The following is a 6000-nucleotide window of genomic DNA, read 5'->3' on the forward strand; positions in this document are numbered from 1 at the left end:
GTTTCTGGTGTTTGTTCCCCCTCCATCCCCTCCCTTACCTCAAATGGCCACACAGTTGACATCGCACGTGACAAAGCCGAATGCCTCAACTCTGTGTTCGCCTCAAAATCCTTAGTCCCAAACCCATCTCTCTCTGTTCCCACCTTTCCCAGTCGAACCCAACTGCTCCTGGACTCTGTGTCCTTCTCTCCTGACAAGGTGGAGGAGTTTTTGTCAAACCTCGACTCTGATTCTGCAACTGGACCAGATAGCATCAGCCCACGGGTCCTAAAATCCTGCTCTGCCGCTCTATCTCACCCTCTCTCTGTTCTTTTCACCCTATCTTTTGCTCAAGGTCATCTGCCAGCATCCTGGAAATCAGCTAACATTACCGCTTTACACAAAAAGGTGCAAAAACAGATCCTTGCAACTACAGACCAATCAGCCTGCTCCCAATTATCAGCAAAGTCATGGAATCCATCATTGCTTCGGATATGAAATCTTTCCTCTTCTCCAATGGCTTGATCTCTGATCATCAATTTGGTTTCAGACCAGGTCACTCTACTCTGGACATGCTGCTTCTGCTGTCTCAACAATGGATGGAGGTCCTCAATGCCAAACAGGAAATCAGAGCTGTCTCCCTTGACATATCACGGGCCTTTGATACGGTCTGGCACCCAGCTCTGCTCACCAAACTCTCCTCCTATGGTATCCATGGAAATCTCCATGCATGGCTTGCGGACTTCCTCTCTGGTCGTAGTCAACGTGTGGCCCTGAATGGATTTCTCTCATCTCCCCTTCCTGTTCAGGCTGGAGTTCCCCAAGGAAGTGTGCTGGGCCCTGTGCTTTTTCTGGTCTTTATCAATGATCTCTCCGACTCTCTGGAAAATCCTCTCTATCTCTTTGCTGATGACTCCACTCTCTGCCGCTCCATTCCTCTTCCCTCAGATCGGCAGTCTGCAGCCTCCTCACTCTCTGAAGACCTGGACAAAATCACAGACTGGTCAAACAAGTGGAACATGTCTTTAAATCCTGACAAATCTCACTCTCTTACTATGTCTCTCCGAAAAGATCGACTGGTCAACCCTCCCATCTACTTTCTCAACAATCCTCTCCAAGAAGTTCTGTCGCTCAAGCTTTTGGGTCTCACTATCTGCCATGATCTTTCTTGGGAAAACCACATTTCCAAGCTGGCCTCCAAAGCCAGTCGCCGACTGGGCATCCTCCGTCGTGCGAAGTCCTTCCTCGGCACACCTGAGCTCCTCACCACATACAAGGCTTTCATCCGCAGCTCAATGGAATACTGTTCTCCCCTATGGGCTGGTGCTCCTGCCTCACACCTGGCTCGGCTTCACGCTGTTGAATCCAAAGCTTTCAAAATCATTGGAATCTCCCGCGATGAAGCTATCTCTGAGGGCCTTTCACTCACTCACCGCAGGCAGGTAGGTGGTCTTTCTGTCTTCTACCGACTCCTCTCCGGCCTTGCTCCCCCAGCTCTCTCTGTGCTCTGTCCCCCAAATATTCCTACAGGTCGCACAAGATCTGCCAGCAACCCTCTGATGGTTAAACTGCCGAAATCTCGGCTCTCTGCTCACCTTCACTCTTTCATTCCTCTTTTCTCCCGCCTCTGGAACAAACTCCCACACTCCCTTCAATCCCTCTCCTCCCTCCAGGTCTTTAAAAAAGCTGTTCACCACCATCTCTTATCTTCCCCCATCCAAAACCTTGATCTTTTCTACCCCCACTAATTCACCCCAGATCCACCTTGTTTGAAATTCCAACTTCTTTCCTGGAAATCCTGGCAGTGTCCATATGTTTATACCTCTCCCACCCCCCCCCCCCCCTTTCACATGCCTCCCCCCCAAAGCCCTCTCCCTCCCACAGATCTCTCGATGTCTCCATGTCTCTCGGTCCCTGCTCTCAAATGTTGTGTTTGTGTCCTTCCCCCTCTCTCCCCATCTTGTCTACCGCTCCCGATGTTATTTGTTTTATGTGTCTGTTTGTCTTTCTGTGTGATTAATGTTCGCTCTTTCACGAGCCTCGATCTTGTATACAAAACAAAAAAACAAAAAAAAAAAACACTTCTCCACCTTGTCTGGAGAGAAGGACACAGAGTCCAGGAGCAGCTGGGTTTGACTGGGTAAGGTGGGTACAGAGAGAGATTGGTTTTGGGATTTTGAGGCGAACACAGAGTTGAGGCATTGAGCTTTTTCAAGTGCTGAGTCAGCTGTTTAGCCGTTTGAGGTAAGGGAGGGGATGGAGGGGGAACAAACACCAGAAACAGATCTGACCAGACGCCACCACGATTTGGAGGAGGGCGACAGGTTTGACAGTTCAGTCTTGAGAGTAGAGAGATATTGTTTCCTGGCTCTCCTAAGGGTAGACGCACACTTGTTCCGAGCTTTGTGGAAGGAACTGAGATAAGATTGCCTTAAATGTGAAAGCTAGATGTGAAAGCAGGTTATTGGTCAGTTCACCTGGATGAAGAATCACAGGAGCCAACAAGTATTTCACATCTCTGCGAGAACTGCAGTGCAAGAACGCCCCTTACCTATGGCCAGAAGAACCAGGCAGAGTTTTCTGCTATCAATCACTCAATCTCCACTGAATCATGGCTGCAATACTACAATCCAGAAAGACTGACCATCCTGGAAGTTGATGCATCTCAGAACGGGCCTGGGGCATGATTTCTACAATATGGAAAACCAGTTTAATTTGCATCAAATAACGTATCCACTGCCCAAGCCAACTATTCAAATGTCACGAGGAAACGCCGAGCACTCATGTTCAGGGTTACCCCATGTGGATTGTAAGGTGCACAGGGTGAGAAACTTTCCCGTAAAACTCACTGTCAGCCGTAAAGTCTGTCGTGGATTGCAAGGCCACATGGATTGTGAGGCACGATAACAAGTGAAATTTACGAAGGAAAATGGCCCAGAATAAATGTAATTATGTTAAAAACAAAGCAAGAAATAAGTATTGTGCTGACTCAGAGCGAAAGGCGAATTACTGTGCTCATAAAAACGTGAATCATGAAAAGGCAGCAGTTCACATTAATTATGCTATGAACGCAAGAGTGAAAATCGAGTAGTGTAAAAAGTACTTTGCCAAACATAGGGAGGAAATGCAACCTTTCAAAAAAGTCAAGTATGTATTGGCAGATTTAAAAATATATATATATATATATATGACCACCACTCCTTTTTACATCTTCAGAGGCATAAGGCTGCCGAAGCAGTTTCTTGATTATTTGGCACAATCCTGGTCAGAGCGTCACTCCTACTCAGGGTACTCAAGTGGCTCATTCAGCCCAGTAAACTGGTACTCATTTACTCATTTACTCATTTACTCATTTCACCCACCTCAGAAGGATGATGGACCGAGTCAACCCCACCTGGTATTAATTCAACGACCGAGCGGGATTTGAACTCAGGACCCTAGTATCCCAAGCCCTCCACCCTAACCGTTAAGCCAACACCAGGCTGATATATAGGTCTTGCTGTAAGACAAGGTCTTGCTTTAGGTGGAGAAACTATGTTTGAGTTTGAGGTTTACAATTTAAATAAAGTTGAATATGGGATGTTGTGAAATTAACATCATTTACAACAATCCTTTAAATTATTTATATTTAAGTTTAGGAACAACCGATACTGTACAATTAATTGTGTGTGTGTGTGTGTGTGTGTGTGTGTGTGTGTGTGTGTGTGTGTGTGTGTGTGTGTGTGTGTGTGTGTGTGTGTGTGTGTGTGTGTGTGTAAAAAAGAGAGATAGAATTGTGAGGAACAGAAATGAAAAAACGAGGTGTATGTTTGTGTGTGTGTGTGAGTGTGTTGGAAACAACAAATAGAATACACATCCACACTACAAATGTACAACTACTCTTACATAGACATTTCATACAATTGTTACTATTGCCGCCAATGACAAAAATGTCAAAATATGTCTTGATGCAACAACAACAACAACAACAAGGCATTTTAATAATCTTGGGCAGGGGTCTGTATATATGGAGCATTACTTTGGGCTTAGCCTGATAAATCTCCAATGAACGGGGATTTCGTAGGTTTTCCTGCCGACCTTGTTATACGAGGACAATTTTGCAATCCAATGTTTCTCAATTTCTTGCGAGTATCTGTATTGTTCGTGGCATTGTGCAGGGTGTTCCAGATGTCTTGTGTCCCCCAGGGTGTTCCAGATGTCTTATGGCCCCCATTTAATTCTCAGCTGCAACTTTAGATTTTTGTATGTTGGGTGTGTAATGGGTGTGTAATGTAATTTAAGCAATATAGCAATGGCATATATAACCTTTATTAAATATCATTATTGTAAATATTAACAATGTCCTTGTTAAGGGTCCAGTACGTTTGCATGAAAACCAGCATTTTATTTGCACAGGATCATTCGACGCCATGTTCTGTGTTCTGTGCGAAATGTTATGCAACAATGTGAGGTCCACTTGTGCAAATGAATGAGAAAAGGGAAAAAACTGTTAGGGGGTCACAAGACATGTGGAACACCCTGGGGGTCACAAGAGATCTGGAACACTCAGGGGATCACAAGACATCTGGAACACCCTTGGGGTCACAAGACATGTGGGACACCCTGGGGGTCACAAGACATGTGGGACACCCTGGGGGTCACAAGACATGTGGGACATCCTGGGGGTCACAAGACATGTGGGACACCCTGGGGGTCACAAGACATCTGTAACACTCTGGGGGGTCACAAGACATGTGTAACACTCAGGAGATCACAAGACATCTGGAACACCCTGGGGGTCACAAGACATCTGGAACACCCTGGGGGTCACAAGACATGTGGGACACCCTGGAGATCACAAGACATCTGGAACACCCTGGAGGTCACAAGATATGTGGAACACTCAAGGTATCACAAGACATCTGGAACACCCTGGGGGGGTCACAAGACATGTGTAACACTCAGGGGATCACAAGACATCTGGAACACCCTTGGGGTCACAAGACATCTGGAACACCCTGGGGGTCACAAGACATGTGGGACACCCTGGGGGTCACAAGACATGTGGGACACCCTGGGGGTCACAAGACATCTGGAACACCACCCTGGGGGTCACAAGATATGTGGAATACTCAAGGGATCACAAGACATCTGGAACACCCTGGGGTTCACAAGATATGTGGAATACTCAAGGGATCACAAGACATCTGGAACACCCTGGGGGTCACAAGACATGTGGGACACCCTGGGGGTCACAAGACATGTGGGACACCCTGGGGGTCACAAGACATGTGGAATACTCAAGGGATCACAAGACATCTGGAACACCCTGGGGGTCACAAGACATGTGGGACACCCTGGGGGTCACAAGACATGTGGGACACCCTGGGGGTCACAAGATATGTGGAATACTCAAGGGATCACAAGACATCTGGAACACCCTGGGGTTCACAAGATATGTGGAATACTCAAGGGATCACAAGACATCTGGAACACCCTGGGGGTCACAAGACATGTGGGACACCCTGGGGGTCACAAGACATGTGGGACACCCTGGGGGTCACAAGACATCTGGAACACCCTCTGGGTCACAAGATATGTGGAATACTCAAGGGATCACAAGACATCTGGAACACCCTGGGGTTCACAAGACATATGTAACACCCTTGGTAGCTGCCTTTTGAAACCCAGCAATTAAGGTTTTGCTTTGAAAACCACCAATGAAATCAAATTTTCCTGCTGTTTAACACAAAACTGAAAGGGAGGAAGCCCGAGGTAGGCTCATTTACCAAGCAGCTAGCTAGCGCTTGCCAAGCCAGCCGTTCCTTGACTGTTTTGAATGGAGTGCTTGCTCGAATGCTTAAAACACTTGGCAATCTCTCCACAAGAAACTTGGTAAATGAACACACACCCAATGTTCTTGAGGTCCGACCATAGATCGACTGTAATCTATATACCCCAAAGAGGATTGACCCTTCCTGCCACTCCAGTCGTGAGCAGGTGTACCGTGTACTAGTAAATGAAAATGTCGGTCGGTGGAGT

At 46.8% G+C, this 6000-nt stretch overlaps 1 protein-coding gene across 1 annotated transcript in view; it reads right to left on the bottom strand.

The window, feature by feature from the left end:
* Positions 1–6000, bottom strand: part of LOC137437562 (metabotropic glutamate receptor 6) — a 676955-nt gene that overhangs the window by 443313 nt on the left and 227642 nt on the right. The window lies entirely within an intron of this gene.

The sequence above is a fragment of the Myxine glutinosa genome, chromosome 12, assembly GCF_964187855.1.
Source record: "Myxine glutinosa chromosome 12, kmMyxGlut1.1, whole genome shotgun sequence".
Taxonomy (NCBI): domain Eukaryota; kingdom Metazoa; phylum Chordata; class Myxini; order Myxiniformes; family Myxinidae; genus Myxine; species Myxine glutinosa.